The following is a 16,844-nucleotide window of genomic DNA, read 5'->3' as shown; positions in this document are numbered from 1 at the left end:
AGCAGGACTGTCTCCGTGGCGCAATTGGCTAGCGTGATCGGCTGTTAACCGAAAAGTTGGAGGTTCGAGCCCACCCGGTGGTGGTGCGGCGCTTTTTTTTCTTTGGGCTGATAGCTTTAAAGATATGTTATGATGGTGGTGAGAGTGGAGCAGCACTGTCTCCGTGGCGCAATTGGCTAGCGTGATCGGCTCTTAACCGAAAAGTTGGAGGTTCGAGCCCACACGGTGGTGGTGCGGCGCTTTTTTTTCTTTGGGCTGATAGCTTTGAAGATATGTTCTGATGGTGGTGAGAGTGGAGCAGGACTGTCTCCGTGGCGCAATTGGCTAGAGCGATCGGCTGTTAACCAAAAGGTCGGAAGTTCGAGCCTACCCGGTGGTTGTGCGGCGCTTTTTTTTTCTGTGAGCTGATAGCTTTGAAGATATGTTCTGATGGTGGTGAGAGTGGAGCAGGACTGCCTCCGTGGCGCAATTGGCTAGCGTGATCGGCTGTTAAATGAAAAGTTGGAGTTTCGAGCCCACCCGGTGGTGGTGCGGCGCTTTTTTTTTCTTTGGGCTGATAGCTTTGAAGATATGTGTGATGGTGGTGAGAGTGGAGCAGGACTGTCTCCATGGCGCGATTGGCTAGCGCGATCGGCTGTTAACCAAAAGGTCGGAGGTTCGAGCCCACCCGGTGGTGGTATGGCGCTTTTTTTCTTTGGGCTGATAGCTTTGAAGATATGTTCTGATGGTGGTGAGAGTGGAGCAGGACTGTTTCCGTGGCGCAATTTGCTAGTGCGATCGGCTGTTAACCGAAAGTTTGGAGGTTCGAGCCCAACCGGTGGTGGTGCGGTGCTTTTTTTGGGGGGGTGATAGCTCTGAAGAAATGTTCTGACGGTGGTGAGAGAGGAGCACGACTGTCTCTGTGGGGCAATTGGCTAGCGCGATTGGCTGTTAACCGAAAGGTTGGAAGTTCGAGCCCACCCGGTGGTGGTGCGGCGCTTTTTTTTCTTTGGGCTGACAGCTTTGAAGATATGTTCTTATGGTGGTGAGATTGGAGCAGGACTGTCTCCGTGGCGCAATTGGCTAGCGCGATCGGCTGTTAACCGAAAAGTTGGAGGTTCGAGCCTACCCGGTGGTTGTGCGGCGCTTTTTTTTCTGTGGGCTGATAGCTTTGAAGATATGTTCTGATGGTGGTGAGAGTGGAGCAGAACTGTCTCCGTGGCGCAATTGGCTAGCGTGATCGGCTGTTAACCGAGAAGTTGGAGGTTCGAGCCCACCCGGTGGTGGTGCGGCGCTTTTTTTTCTTTGGGCTGATAGCTTTGAAGAAATGTTCTGATGGTGGTGAGAGTGGAGCACGACTGTCTCCGTGGGGCAATTGGCTAGCGCGATCGGCTGTTAACCGAAAGGTTGGAGTTTCGAGCCCTCCCGGGAGTGGTGTGTTGCTTTTTTCTTTGCGGTAATGGCTTTGAAGATATGTTCTGATGGTGGTGAGAGTGGAGCAGGACTGTCTTCGTGGTGCAATTGGCTAGCGCGATCGGCTGTTAACCGAAAAGTTGGAGGTTCGAGCCCAACCGGTGGTGGTGCGGCGCTATTTTTTTCTTTGGGGTGATCGCTCTGAAGAAATGTTCTGATGGTGGTGAGAGTGGAGCACGACTGTCTCCGTGGGGCAATTGGCTAGCGCAATCGGCTGTTAACCGAAAAGTTGGAGGTTCGAGCCCACCCGGTGTTGGTGCGGCGCTTTTTTTCTTTGGGCTGATAGCTTTGAAGATATGTTCTGATGGTGGTGAGAGTGGAGCAGGACAGTCTCCGTGGCGATATTGGGTAGAGCGATCGGCTGTTAACCAAAAGGTCGGAGGTTCGAGCCCACCCGGTGGTGGTGCGGCGCTTTTTTTTCTGTGGGCTGATAGCTTTGAAGATATGTTCTGATGGTGGTGAGAGTGGAGCAGGACTGTCTCCGTGGCGCAATTGGCTAGCGTGATCGGCTGTTAACCGAAAAGTTGGAGGTTCGAGCCCACCCGGTGGTGGTGCGGCGCTTTTTTTTCTTTGGGCTGATAGCTTTAAAGATATGTTATGATGGTGGTGAGAGTGGAGCAGCACTGTCTCCGTGGCGCAATTGGCTAGCGTGATCGGCTCTTAACCGAAAAGTTGGAGGTTCGAGCCCACACGGTGGTGGTGCGGCGCTTTTTTTTCTTTGGGCTGATAGCTTTGAAGATATGTTCTGATGGTGGTGAGAGTGGAGCAGGACTGTCTCCGTGGCGCAATTGGCTAGAGCGATCGGCTGTTAACCAAAAGGTCGGAAGTTCGAGCCTACCCGGTGGTTGTGCGGCGCTTTTTTTTTCTGTGAGCTGATAGCTTTGAAGATATGTTCTGATGGTGGTGAGAGTGGAGCAGGACTGCCTCCGTGGCGCAATTGGCTAGCGTGATCGGCTGTTAAATGAAAAGTTGGAGTTTCGAGCCCACCCGGTGGTGGTGCGGCGCTTTTTTTTTCTTTGGGCTGATAGCTTTGAAGATATGTGTGATGGTGGTGAGAGTGGAGCAGGACTGTCTCCATGGCGCGATTGGCTAGCGCGATCGGCTGTTAACCAAAAGGTCGGAGGTTCGAGCCCACCCGGTGGTGGTATGGCGCTTTTTTTCTTTGGGCTGATAGCTTTGAAGATATGTTCTGATGGTGGTGAGAGTGGAGCAGGACTGTTTCCGTGGCGCAATTTGCTAGTGCGATCGGCTGTTAACCGAAAGTTTGGAGGTTCGAGCCCAACCGGTGGTGGTGCGGTGCTTTTTTTGGGGGGGTGATAGCTCTGAAGAAATGTTCTGACGGTGGTGAGAGAGGAGCACGACTGTCTCTGTGGGGCAATTGGCTAGCGCGATTGGCTGTTAACCGAAAGGTTGGAAGTTCGAGCCCACCCGGTGGTGGTGCGGCGCTTTTTTTTCTTTGGGCTGACAGCTTTGAAGATATGTTCTTATGGTGGTGAGATTGGAGCAGGACTGTCTCCGTGGCGCAATTGGCTAGCGCGATCGGCTGTTAACCGAAAAGTTGGAGGTTCGAGCCTACCCGGTGGTTGTGCGGCGCTTTTTTTTCTGTGGGCTGATAGCTTTGAAGATATGTTCTGATGGTGGTGAGAGTGGAGCAGAACTGTCTCCGTGGCGCAATTGGCTAGCGTGATCGGCTGTTAACCGAGAAGTTGGAGGTTCGAGCCCACCCGGTGGTGGTGCGGCGCTTTTTTTTCTTTGGGCTGATAGCTTTGAAGATATGTTATGGCGGTGGTGAAAGTGGAGCAGGACTGTCTCCGTGGCGCAATTCGCTAGCGTGATCGGCTGTTAACCGAAAAGTTGGAGGTTCGAGCCCACCCGGTGGTGGTGCGGCGCTTTTTTTTCTTTGGGCTGATAGCTTTGAAGATATGTTCTGATGGTGGTGAGAGTGGAGCAGGACTGTCTCCGTGGCGCAATTAGCTAGAGCGATCGGCTGTTATCCAAAAGGTCGGAGGTTCGAGCCGACCCGGTGGTGGTGCGGCGCTTTTTTTTTCTTTGGGCTGATAGCTTTGAAGATATGTTCTTATGGTGGTGAGAGTGGAGCAGGACTGTCTCCATGGCGCAATTGGCTAGCGCGATCGGCTGTTAACCAAAAAGTTGGAGGTTCGAGCCTACCCTGTGGTTGTGCGGCACTTTTTTTTCTGTGAGCTGATAGCTTTGAAGATATGTTCTGATGGTGGTGAGAGTGGAGCAGGACTGTCTCCGTGGCGCAATTGGCTAGCGTGATCGGCTGTTAACCGAAAAGTTGGAGGTTCGAGCCCACCCGGAGGTGGTGCGGCGCTTTTTTTTCTTTGAGCTGATAGCTTTGAAGATATGTGTGATGGTGGTGAGAGTGGAGCAGGACTGTCTCCATGGCGCGATTGGCTAGCGCGATCAGCTGTTAACCAAAAGGTCGGAGGTTCGAGCCCGCCCGGTGGTGGTATGGCGCTTTTTTTCTTTGGGCTGATAGCTTTGAAGATATGTTCTGATGGTGGTGAGAGTGGAGCAGGAGTGTCTCCGTGGCGCAATGGGCTAGCGCGATCGGCTGTTAACCGAAAGGTTGGAGGTTCGAGCCCTACCGGTGGTGGTGCGGTGCTTTTTTTTTCTTTGGGGTGATAGCTCTGAAGAAATGTTCTGACGGTGGTGAGAGTGGAGCACGACTGTCTCCGTGGGGCAATTGGCTAGCGCGATTGGCTGGTAACCGAAAGGTTGGAGGTTCGAGCCCACCCGGTGGTGGTGCGGCGCTTTTTTTCTTTGGGCTGATAGCTTTGAAGATATGTTCTTATGGTGGTGAGAGTGGAGCAGGACTGTCTTCGTGGCGCAATTGGCTAGCGCGATCGGCTGTTAACCGAAACGTTGGAGGTTCGAGCCTACCCGGTGGTTGTGCGGCGCTTTTTTTTCTGTGGGCTGATAGCTTTGAAGATATGTTCTGATGGTGGTGAGAGTGGAGCAGAACTGTCTCCGTGGCGCAATTGGCTAGCGTGATCGGCTGTTAACCGAAAAGTTTGAGGTTCGAGCCCACCCGGTGGTGGTGCGGCGCTTTTTTTTCTTTGGGCTGATAGCTTTTAAGATATGTTATGGCGGTAGTGAGAGTGGAGCAGGACTGTCTCCGTGGCGCAATTGGCTAGCGTGATCGGCTGTTAACCGAAAAGTTGGAGGTTCGAGCCCACCCGGTGGTGGTGCGGCGCTTTTTTTATTTGGGCTGATAGCTTTGAAGATATGTTCTGATGGTGGTGAGAGTGGAGCAGGACTGTCTCCGTGGCGCAATTAGCTAGAGCGATCGGCTGTTATCCAAAAGGTCGGAGGTTCGAGCCCACCCGGTGGTGGTGCGGCGCTTTTTTTTCTTTGGGCTGATAGCTTTGAAGATATGTTCTTATGGTGGTGAGAGTGGAGCAGGACTGTCTCCGTGGCGCAATTGGCTAGCGCGATCGGCTGTTAACCGAAAAGTTGGAGGTTCGAGCCTACCCGGTGGTTGTGCGGCGCTTTTTTTTCTGTGGGCTGATAGCTTTGAAGATATGTTCTGATGGTGGTGAAAGTGGGGCAGGACTGTCTCCGTGGCGCGATTGGCTAGCGCGATTGGCTGTTAACCAAAAGGTCGGAGGTTCGAGCCCACCCGGTGGCGGTATGGCGCTTTTTGTCTTTGGGCTGATAGCTTTGAAGATATGTTCTGATGGTGGTGAGAGTGGAGCAGGACTGTCTCCGTGGCGCAGTTGGCTAGCGCGATCGGCTGTTAATCGAAAGGTTGGAGGTTCGAGCCCAACCGGTGCTGGTGCGGTGCTTTTTTTTTCTTTGGGGTGATAGCTCTGAAGAAATGTTCTGACGGTGGTGAGAGTGAAGCACGACTGTCTCCGCGGCGCAATTGGCTAGCGTGATCGGCTACTAACCGAAAAGTTGGAGGATCGAGCCCACCCGGTGGTGGTGCGGCGCTTTTTTTTCTTTGGGCTAATAGCTTTGAAGATATGTTCTTACGGTGGTGAGAGTGGAGCAGGACTGTCTCCGTGGCGCAATTGGCTAGCGCGATCGGCTGTTAACCGAAAAGTTGGAGGTTCGAGCCTACCCGGTGGTTGTGCGGCGCTTTTTTTCCTGTGGGCTGATAGCTTTGTAGATATGTTCTGATGGTGGTGAGAGTGGAGCAGGACTGTCTCCGTGGCGCAATTGGCTAGCGTGATCGGCTGTTAACCGAAAAGTTGGAGGTTCGAGCCCACCCGGTGGTGGTGCGGCGCTTTTTTTTCTTTGGGCTGATAGCTTTGAAGATATGTTCTGATGGTGGTGAGAGTGGAGCAGGACTGTCTCCATGGCGCAATTGGCTAGCGCGATCGGCTGTTAACCAAAAGGTCGGAGGTTCGAGCCCACCCGGTGGTGGTATGGCGCTTTTTTTCTTTGGGCTGACAGCTTTAAACATATGTTCCGATGGTGGTGAGAGTGGAGCAGGACTGTCTCCGTGGCGCAATTGGCTTGCGCAATCGGCTGTTAACCGAAAGGTTGGAGTTTCGAGCCCACCCGGCGGTGGTGCGGCGCTTTTTTTTTCTTTGGGCTGAGAGCTTTGAAGGTATGTTCTGATGGTGGTGAGAGTAGAGCAGGACTGTCTCCGTGGCGCAATTGGCTAGCGCGATCGGCTGTTAACCGAAAGGTGGGAGTTTCGATCCCTCCCGGGAGTGGTGTGTTGCTTTTTTCTTTGCGCTGATAGCTTTGAAGATATGTTCTGATGGTGGTGAGAGTGGAGCAGGACTGTCTCCGTGGCGCAATTGGCTAGCGCAATCGGCTGTTAATCGAAAAGTCGGAGGTTCGAGCTCACCCGGTGGTGGTGCGGCGCTTTTTTTTTCTTTGGGCTGATACCTTTGAAGATATGTTCTGATGGTGGTGAGAGTGGAGCAGGACTGTCTCCGTGGCGCAATTGGCTTGCGCGATCGGCTGTTAACCGAAAGGTTGGAGGTTCGAGCCCACCCGGTGGTGGTGCGGCGCGTTTTTTTCTTTGCGCTGATAGCTTTGAAGATATGTTCTGATGGTGGTGATAGTGGAGCACGATTGTCTCCGTGGCGCAATTGGCTAGCGCGATCTGCTGTTAACCGAAAGGTTGGAGGTCCGAGCCCACCCGGCGGTGGTGCGGCGCTTTTTTTTTCTTTAGGCTGATAGTCAAGTCAAGTCAAGTCAAGTCAAGTTTATTAAATAGTTCAGTTGAGTTACATGGTTAGCGTTATTACAGCAGGAGGTCCCAAAGTTTCAGAGAAACTGACAGGGGGACCTCCTGTGGCTACATGGATGGGGTAATTACAAAAAATACAGCAATAGTATACGGTCTTGTGAGTAATAATGAATAATCTTGATTAACAATAATAACACGATCAATACACAACATAATGGTAATACTCACTATTGAAAAATAACAAGGAAACAATCAAAAGCAAGTTAAGACAAAAAACAATATTAATGAACTCTACGTGACAAATGTAACACGTTTCATTATCAGTGTTATCAATTATACAATGGCAAATTGAAGTGCTAAAAAAGCACAGAACTGTGGAGAGCTATTAACAGTTAATTTCACAAATCGGATGAGTTGATTAATTCCTGAACGTAATATTTCTTACTACGCGAAGTGAAAATATGGATGTTATGCGATGATTTCAATTCAAAAGGCAATGAATTCCAAATGGCTATGCTAGTAAATAAGGTTGAGAACTTGCCGTAGTTTGTCCTTACGGCCGGCAAAAGAAGATTATAGCACTGAGAAAACCTGGTGATGTTACCATTAGTTAAGTGACGATGATCAATGCATGCAATAAAAATGTCATGCGTGATGAGTCTAAAGGCGACAATGGACATTCTATGACAAAGTAATTGTCTCAATGGGAGTATGTTAAGCTGAGAAAACAACGAGCTGCAGGAGAAGTAAAATGGGCTGAAAGTCATTAATCTAACTGCTTGATTCTGAAGTCGCTGCAAACGTTCGATGTGCGTGAAATATGTGTTGGCCCAAGATGATACGCAATACGAAAAATGGCTATGAATATAGCAAAATACAAAGTACGTATGATGTGAGGCGGAAAATAAGTTCGTGTCTTGATGATAACGTGAATACCAAATGCAATCTTTTTAGCGAGTGATGCTGCATGTTTATGAAATTTTAGTTCGCTATCTAAGATGACGCCAAGAAACCGCGCTTCACTGGAAATGTTTATGACGGTATTACCAATGTGAAGGGAAGGTTGTATGTCAAGTGAAATGCGCGGGGAATGGAAAAACATAAACACGGTTTTAGTAGTATTGATCTGAAGATAATTGGCCTGGCACCATAAAGTTATGTTATGTAAATCTGTGTTGAGGTCAGACTGGAGTGAAGAAACTGATTATGACTGAAAGATGGTTGTGTCGTCAGCGTAAAGTATGCCTTGGTCCTTGTAAGAATTGTAGGTAGATCATTAATAAACATCAAAAATAAAAGTGGGCCTAAAATTGATCCCTGTGGAACACCGACGTTAATTAACTTGGGCGTTGAAAGATGGCCATTAACATGAACCATTTAGCTTTGAAGATATGTTCTAATTGTGGTGAGAGTGGAGCAGGACTGTCTCCGTGGCGCAATTGGCTTGCGCGATCGGCTGTTAACCGAAAAGTCGGAGGTTCGAGCCCACCCGGTGGTGGTGCGGTGCTTTTTTTCTTTTGGCTGATAGCTTTGAAGATATGTTCCGATGGTGGTGAGAGATGAGCAAGACTGTCTCCGTGGCGCAATGGGCAAGCGCGATCGGCTGTTGACCGAAAGGTTGGAGTTTCGAGCCCTCCCGGGAGTGGTGTGTTGCTTTTTTCTTTGCGCTGATAGCTTTGAAGATATGTTCTGATGGTGGTGAGAGTGGAGCACGACTGTATCCGTGGCGCAATGGGCTAGCGCGATCGGCTGTTAACCGAAAGGTTGGAGTTTTGAGCCATCCCGGGAGTGGTGTGTTGCTTTTTTTCTTTGCGGTAATAGCTTTGAAGATATGTTCTCATGGTGGTGAGAGTGGAGCAGGACTGTCTCCGTGGCGCAATTGGCTAGCGCGATCGGCTGTTAACCGAAAGGTTGGAGGTTCGAGCCCAACCAGTGGTGGTGCGGCGCTTTTTTTTCTTTGGGGTGATAGCTCTGAAGAAATGTTCTGACGGTGGTGAGAGTGGAGCACGACTGTCTCCGTGGGGCAATTGGCTAGCGCGATCGGCTGTTAACCGAAAGGTTGGAGGTTCGAGCCCACCCGGTGGTGGTGCGGCGCTTTTTTTTTTCTTTGGGCTGATAGCTTTGAAGATATGTTCTAATTGTGGTGAGAGTTGAGCAGGACTTTCTCCGTGGCGCAATTGGCCAGCGCGATCGGCTGTTAACCGAAAATTTGGAGGTTCGAGCCCTCCCGGGAGTGGTGGTTTGCTTTTTTCTTTGCGCTGATAGCTTTGAAGATATGTTCTGATGGTGGTGAGAGTGGAGCAGGACTTTCTCCGTGGCGCAATTGGCTTGCGCGATCGGCTGTTAACCGAAAGGTTGGAGGTTCGAGCCCACACGGTGGTGGTGCGGCGCTTTTTTTTTCTTTGCGCTGATAGCTTTGAAGATATGTTCTGATGCAGGTGAGAGTGGAGCAAGACTGTCCCCGTGGCGCAATGGGCTAGCGTGATAGGCTGTTAACCGAAAGGTTGGAGTTTCGAGCCCTCCCGGGAGTGGTGTGTTGCTTTTTTGTTTATGCTGATAGCTTTGAAGATATGTTCGGATGGTGGTGAGAGTGGAGCAGGACTGTCTCCGTGGCGCAATTGGCTTGCGCGATCGGCTGTTAACCGAAAAGTTTGAGGTTCGAGCCAACCCGGTGGTGTGCGCCGCTTTTTTTTTTCTTTGGGGTGATAGCTCTGAAGAAATGGTCTGACGGTGGTGAGAGTGGAGCACGACTGTCTCTTTGGCGCAATAGGCTAGCGCGATCGGCTGTTAACCGAAAGGTTGGAGGTTCGAGCCCACCCGGTGGTGGTGCGGCGCTTTTTTTTCTTTGGGCTGATAGCTCTGAAGAAATGTTCTGACGGTGGTGAGAGTGGAGCAGGACTGTCCCCGTGGCGCCATTGGCTAGCGCGATCGGCTGTTAACCGAAAAGTTGGAGGTTTGAGCCCTCCCGGGTGGGGTGTGTTGCTTTTTTCTTTGCGCTGATAGCTTTGAAGATATGTTCTGATGGTGGTGAGCGTGGAGCACTATTGTCTCCGTGGATCACTTGGCTAGCGCGATCGGCCGTTAACCGAAAGGTTGGAGGTTCGAGCCCACCCGGTGGTGGTGCGGCGCTTTTTTTGGCTGATAGCTTTGAAGATATGTTCTAATGGTCGTGAGAGTGGAGCAGGACTGTCTTCGTGGCGCAATGGGCTAGCGCGATCGGCTGTTGACCGAAAGGTTGGAGTTTCGAGCCCTCCCGGGAGTGGTATGTTGCTTTTTTCTTTGCGCTGATCGCTTTGAAGATATGTTCTGATGGTGGTGAGAGTGGAGCAAGACTGTCTCCGTGGCGCAATTTGCTAGCGCGATCGGCTGTTAACCGAACGGTTGGAGGTTCGAGCCCACCTGGTGGTGGTGCAGCGCTTCTTTTTCTTTGCGCTCATAGCTTTGAAGATAAGTTCTGATGATGGTGAGAGTGGAGCAAGACTGCCTCCGTGGCGCATTGGGCTAGCGCGATCGGCTGTTAACCGAAAGGTTAGAGTTTTGAGCCCTCCCGGGAGTGGTGTGTTGCTTTTTTCTTTGCGGTAATAGCTTTGAAGATATGTTCTGATGGTGGTGAGAGTGGAGCACGACCGTCTTCGTGGCGCAATTGGCTAGCGCGATCGGCTGTTAACCGAACGGTTGGAGGTTCGAGCCCAACCGGTGGTGGTGCGGCGCTTTTTTTTCTTTGGGGTGATAGCTCTGAAGAAATGTTCTGACGGTGGTGAGAGTGGAGCACGACTGTCTCCGTGGGGCAATTGGCTAGCGCGATCGTCTGTTAACCGAAAGGTTGAAGGTTCGAGCCCACCCGGTGGTGGTGCGGCGCTTTTTTTTTCTTTGGGGTGGTAGCTCTGAAGAAATGGTCTGACGGTGGTGAGAGTGGAGCAGGACGGTCCGCGTGGCGCAATTGGCTAGCGCGATCGGCTGTTAACCGAAAATTTGGAGGTTCGAGCCCTCCCGGGTGGGGTGTGTTGCTTTTTTTTTGCGCTGATAGCTTTGAAGATATGTTCTGATGGTGGTGAGAGTGGAGCACGATTGCCTCCGTGGCGCAATTGGCTAGCGCGATCTGCTGTTAACCGAAAGGTTGGAGGTTCGAGCCCAACCGGTGGTGGTGCGGCGCTTTTTTTTCTTTGGGCTGATAGCTTTGAAGATATGTTCTAATTGTGGTGAGAGTGGAGCAGGACGGTTTGCGTGGCGCAATTGGCTAGTGCGATTGGCTGTTAACCGAAAATTTGGAGGTTCGAGCCCTCCCGGGTGGGGTGTGTTGCTTTTTTTTGCGCTGATAGCTTTGTAGATATGTTCTGATGGTGGTGAGAGTGGAGCACGATTGTTTCCGTGGCGCAATTGGCTAGCGCGATCTGCGGTTAACCGAAAGGTTGGAGGTTCGAGCCCACCCGGTGGTGGTGCGGCGCTTTTTTTTTCTTTGTGCTGATAGCTTTGAAGGTATGTTCTAATAGTGGTGAGAGTTGAGCAGGACTTTCTCCGTGGCGCAATTGGCCAGCGCGATCGGCTGTTAACCGAAAAGTTGGAGGTTCGAGCCCTCCCGGGAGTGGTGGTTTGCTTTTTTCTTTGCGCTGATAGCTTTGAAGATATGTTCTGATGGTGGTGAGAGTGGAGCAGGACTGTCTCCGTGGCGCAATTGGCTTGCGCGATCGGCTGTTAACCGAAAGGTTGGAGGTTCGAGCCCACCGGGTGGTGGTGCGGCGCTTTTTTTTTCTTTGCGCTGATAGCTTTGAAGATATGTTCTGATGCAGGTGAGAGTGGAGCAAGACTGTCCCCGTGGCGCAATGGGCTAGCGTGATCGGCTGTTAACCGGAAGGTTGGAGTTTCGAGCCCTCCCGGGAGTGGTGTGTTGCTTTTTTGTTTATGCTGATAGCTTTGAAGATATGTTCGGATGGTGGTGAGAGTGGAGCAGGACTGTCTCCGTGGCGCAATTGGCTAGCGTGATCGGCTGTTAACCGAAAAGTTGGAGGTTCGAGCCAACCCGGTGGTGTGCGCCGCTTTTTTTTTCTTTGGGGTGATAGCTCTGAAGAAATGGTCTGACGGTGGTGAGAGTGGAGCACGACTGTCTCTTTGGCGCAATAGGCTAGCGCGATCGGCTGTTAACCGAAAGGTTGGAGGTTCTAGCCCACCCGGTGGTGGTGCGGCGCTTTTTTCTTTGCGGTAATAGCTTTGAAGATATGTTCTGATGGCGGTGAGAGTGGAGCAGGACTGTCTTCGTGGCGCAATTGGCTAGCGCGATCGGCTGTTAACCGAAAGGTTGGAGGTTCGAGCCAACCCGGTGGTGTGCGGCGCTTTTTTTTCTTTGGGGTGATAGCTCTGAAGAAATGGTCTGACGGTGGTGAGACTGGAGCACGACTGTCTGTTTGGCGCAATAGGCTAGCGCGATCGGCTGTTAACCGAAACGTTGGAGGTTCGAGCCCACCCGGTGGTGGTGCGGCGCTTTTTTTTCTTTGGGCTGATAGCTCTGAAGAAATGTTCTGACGGTGGTGAGAGTGGAGCAGGACTGTCCCCGTGGCGCCATTGGCTAGCGCGATCGGCTGTTGACCGAAAAGTTGGAGGTTCGAGCCCTCCCGGGTGGGATGTGTTGCTTTTTTCTTTGCGCTGATAGCTTTGAAGATATGTTCTGATGGTGGTGAGCGTGGAGCACTATTGTCTCCGTGGATCAATTGGCTAGCGCGATCGGCCGTTAACCGAAAGGTTGGAGGTTCGAGCCCACCTGGTGGTGGTGCAGCGCTTCTTTTTCTTTGCGCTCATAGCTTTGAAGATAAGTTCTGATGATGGTGAGAGTGGAGCAAGACTGCCTCCGTGGCGCAATGGGCTAGCGCGTTCGGCTGTTAACCGAAAGGTTAGAGTTTTGAGCCCTCCCGGGAGTGGTGTGTTGCTTTTTTCTTTGCGGTAATAGCTTTGAAGATATGTTCTGATGGTGGTGAGAGTGGAGCAGGACCGTCTTCGTGGCGCAATTGGCTAGCGCGATCGGCTGTTAACCGAAAGGTTGGAGGTTCGAGCCCAACCGGTGGTGTTACGGCGCTTTTTTTTCTTTGGGGTGATAGCTCTGAAGAAATGTTCTGACGGTGGTGAGAGTGGAGCACGACTGTCTCCGTAGGGCAATTGGCTAGCGCGATCGTCTGTTAACCGAAAGGTTAAAGGTTCGAGCCCACCCGGTGGTGGTGCGGCGCTTTTTTTTCTTTGGGGTGGTAGCTCTGAAGAAATGGTCTGACGGTGGTGAGAGTGGAGCAGGACGGTCCGCGTGGCGCAATTGGCTAGCGCGATCGGCTGTTAACCGAAAATTTGGAGGTTCGAGCCCTCCCGGGTGGGGTGTGTTGCTTTTTTTTGCGCTGATAACTTTGAAGATATGTTCTGATGGTGGTGAGAGTGGAGCACGATTGTCTCCGTGGCGCAATTGGCTAGCGCGATCTCCTGTTAAGCGAAAGGTTGGAGGTTCGAGCCCAACCGGTGGTGGTGCGGCGCTTTTTTATTCTTTGGGCTGATAGCTTTGAAGATATGTTCTGATGGTGGTGAGAGTGGAGCACGATTGTCTCCGTGGCGCAATTGGCTAGCGCGATCTGCTGTTAACCGAAAGGTTGGAGGTTCGAGCCCACCAGGTGGTGGTGCGGCGCTTTTTTTTCTTTGGGCTGATAGCTTTGAAGATATGTACTGATGGTGGTGAGAGTGGAGCAAGCCTGTCTCCGTGGCGCAATGGGCTAGCGCGATCGGCTGTTGACCGAAAGGTTGGAGTTTCGAGCCCTCCCGGGTGGGGTGTGGTTCTTTTTTTCGCGCTGATAGCTTTGAAGATATGTTCTGATGGTGGTGAGAGTGGAGCACGATTGTCTCCGTGGCGCAATTGGCTAGCGCGATCGCCTGTTAACCGAAAGGTTGGAGTTTCGAGCCCTCGCGGGAGTAGTGTGTTGCTTTTTTCTTTGCGGTAATAGCTTTGAAGATATTTTCTGATGGTGGTGAGAGTGGAGCAGGACTGTCTTCGTGGCGCAATTGGCTAGCGTGATCGGCTGTTAACCGAAAGGTTGGAGTTTCGAGCCCTCTCGGGAGTGGTGTGTTGCTTTTTTCTTTGCGCTGATAGCTTTGAAGATATGTTCTGATGGTGGTGAGAGTGGAGCAAGACTGTCTCCGTGGCGCAATGGGCTAGCGCGATCGTCTGTTAACCGAAAGGTTAAAGGTTCGAGCCCACCCGGTGGTGGTGCGGCGCTTTTTTTTTCTTTGGGGTGGTAGCTCTGAAGAAATGGTCTGACGGTGGTGAGAGTGGAGCAGGACGGTCCGCGTGGCGCAATTGGCTAGCGCGATCGGCTGTTAACCGAAAATTTGGAGGTTCGAGCCCTCCCGGGTGGGGTGTGTTGCTTTTTTTTGCGCTGATAACTTTGAAGATATGTTCTGATGGTGGTGAGAGTGGAGCACGATTGTCTCCGTGGCGCAATTGGCTAGCGCGATCTCCTGTTAAGCGAAAGGTTGGAGGTTCGAGCCCAACCGGTGGTGGTGCGGCGCTTTTTTATTCTTTGGGCTGATAGCTTTGAAGATATGTTCTGATGGTGGTGAGAGTGGAGCACGATTGTCTCCGTGGCGCAATTGGCTAGCGCGATCTGCTGTTAACCGAAAGGTTGGAGGTTCGAGCCCACCAGGTGGTGGTGCGGCGCTTTTTTTTCTTTGGGCTGATAGCTTTGAAGATATGTACTGATGGTGGTGAGAGTGGAGCAAGCCTGTCTCCGTGGCGCAATGGGCTAGCGCGATCGGCTGTTGACCGAAAGGTTGGAGTTTCGAGCCCTCCCGGGTGGGGTGTGTTGCTTTTTTTCGCGCTGATAGCTTTGAAGATATGTTCTGATGGTGGTGAGAGTGGAGCACGATTGTCTCCGTGGCGCAATTGGCTAGCGCGATCGCCTGTTAACCGAAAGGTTGGAGTTTCGAGCCCTCGCGGAAGTAGTGTGTTGCTTTTTTCTTTGCGGTAATAGCTTTGAAGATATTTTCTGATGGTGGTGAGAGTGGAGCAGGACTGTCTTCGTGGCGCAATTGGCTAGCGTGATCGGCTGTTAACCGAAAGGTTGGAGTTTCGAGCCCTCTCGGGAGTGGTGTGTTGCTTTTTTCTTTGCGCTGATAGCTTTGAAGATATGTTCTGATGGTGGTGAGAGTGGAGCAAGACTGTCTCCGTGGCGCAATGGGCTAGCGCGATCGGCTGTTAACTGAAAGGTTGGAGGTTCGAGCCCAACCGGTGGTGCTGCGGCTTTTTTTTTTCTTTGGGGTGATAGCTCTTGTTCTGACGGTGGTGAGAGTGGAGCACGACTGTCTCCGTGGGGCAATTGGCTAGCGCGATCGGCTGTTAACCGAACGGTTTGAGGTTCGAGCCCACCTGGTGGTGGTGCAGCGCTTCTTTTTCTTTGCGCTCATAGCTTTGAAGATAAGTTCTGATGATGGTGAGAGTGGAGCAAGACTGCCTCCGTGGCGCATTGGGCTAGCGCGATCGGCTGTTAACCGAAAGGTTAGAGTTTTGAGCCCTCCCGGGAGTGGTGTGTTGCTTTTTCTTTGCGGTAATAGCTTTGAAGATATGTTCTGATGGTGGTGAGAGTGGAGCAGGACTGTCTCCGTGGCGCAATTGGCTTGCGCGATCGGCTGTTAACCGAAAGGTTGGAGTTTCGAGCCCACCCGGCGGTGGTGCGGCGCTATTTTTTCTTTGGGCTGATAGCTTTGAAGATATGTTCTGATGGTGGTGAGAGTAGAGCAGGACTGTCTCCGTGGCGCAATTGGCTAGCGCGATCGGCTGTTAACCGAAAGGTTGGAGTTTCGATCCCTCCCGGGAGTGGTGTGTTGCTTTTTTCTTTGCGCTGATAGCTTTGAAGATATGTTCTGATGGTGGTGAGAGTTGAGCAGGACTGTCTCCGTGGCGCGATTGGCTAGCGCGATCGGCTGTTAATCGAAAAGTCGGAGGTTCGAGCTCACCCGGTGGTGGTGCGGCGCTTTTTTTTCTTTGGGCTGATACCTTTGAAGATATGTTCTGATGGTGGTGAGAGTGGAGCACGACTGTATCCGTGGCGCAATGGGCTAGCGCGATCGGCTGTTAACCGAAAGGTTGGAGTTTTGAGCCCTCCCGGGAGTGGTGTGTTGCTTTTTTTCTTTGCGGTAATAGCTTTGAAGATATGTTCTCATGGTGGTGAGAGTGGAGCAGGACTGTCTCCGTGGCGCAATTGGCTAGCGCGATCGGCTGTTAACCGAAAGGTTGGAGGTTCGAGCCCAACCAGTGGTGGTGCGGCGCTTTTTTTTCTTTGGGGTGATAGCTCTGAAGAAATGTTCTGACGGTGGTGAGAGTGGAGCACGACTGTTTCCGTGGGGCAATTGGCTAGCGCGATCGGCTGTTAACCGAAAGGTTGGAGGTTCGAGCCCACCCGGTGGTGGTGCGGCGCTTTTTTCTCTTTGGGGTGATAGCTTTGAAGATATGTTCTGATGGTGGTGAGAGTGGAGCAGGACTGTTTCCGTGGCGCAATTGGCTAGCGCGATCAGCTGTTAACCGAAAGGTTGGAGGTTCGAGCCCAACCGGTGGTGGTGCGGCGCTTTTTTTTCTTTGCGCAGATAGCTTTGAAGATATGTTCTGATGGTGGTGAGACTGGAGCAGGACCGTCTCCGTGGCGCAATTGGCTAGCGCGATCGGCTGTTAACCAAAAGGTCGGAGGTTCGAGCCCACCCAGTGGTGGTGCGGCGCTTTTTTTTCTTTGGGCTGATAGCTTTGAAGATATGTTCTTATGGTGGTGAGAGTGGAGCAGGACTGTCTCCGTGGCGCAATTGGCTAGTGCGATCGGCTGTTAACCGAAAAGTGGGAGGTTCGAGCCTACCCGGTGGTTGTGCGGCGCTTTTTTCTCTGTGGGCTGATAGCTTTGAAGATATGTTCTGATGGTGGTGAGAGTGGAGCAGGACTGTATCCATGGCGCAATTGGCTAGCGTGATCGGCTGTTAACCGAAAAGTTGGAGGTTCGAGCCCACCCGGTGGTGGTGCGGCGCTTTTTTTTTCTTTGGGCTGATAGCTTTGAGATATGTTCTGATGGTGGTGAGAGTGGAGCAGGACTGTCTCCATGGCCAAATTGGCTAGCGCGATCGGCTGTTAATCAAAAGGTCGGAGGTTCGAGCCCACCCGGTGGTGGTATGGCGCTTTTTTTCTTTGGGCTGATAGCTTTGAAGATATGTTCTGATG

The sequence above is a fragment of the Rhipicephalus microplus genome, chromosome 3 (assembly GCF_043290135.1).
Source record: "Rhipicephalus microplus isolate Deutch F79 chromosome 3, USDA_Rmic, whole genome shotgun sequence".
NCBI classification, from domain to species: domain Eukaryota; kingdom Metazoa; phylum Arthropoda; class Arachnida; order Ixodida; family Ixodidae; genus Rhipicephalus; species Rhipicephalus microplus.
This window is presented reverse-complemented; position numbering follows the sequence as displayed.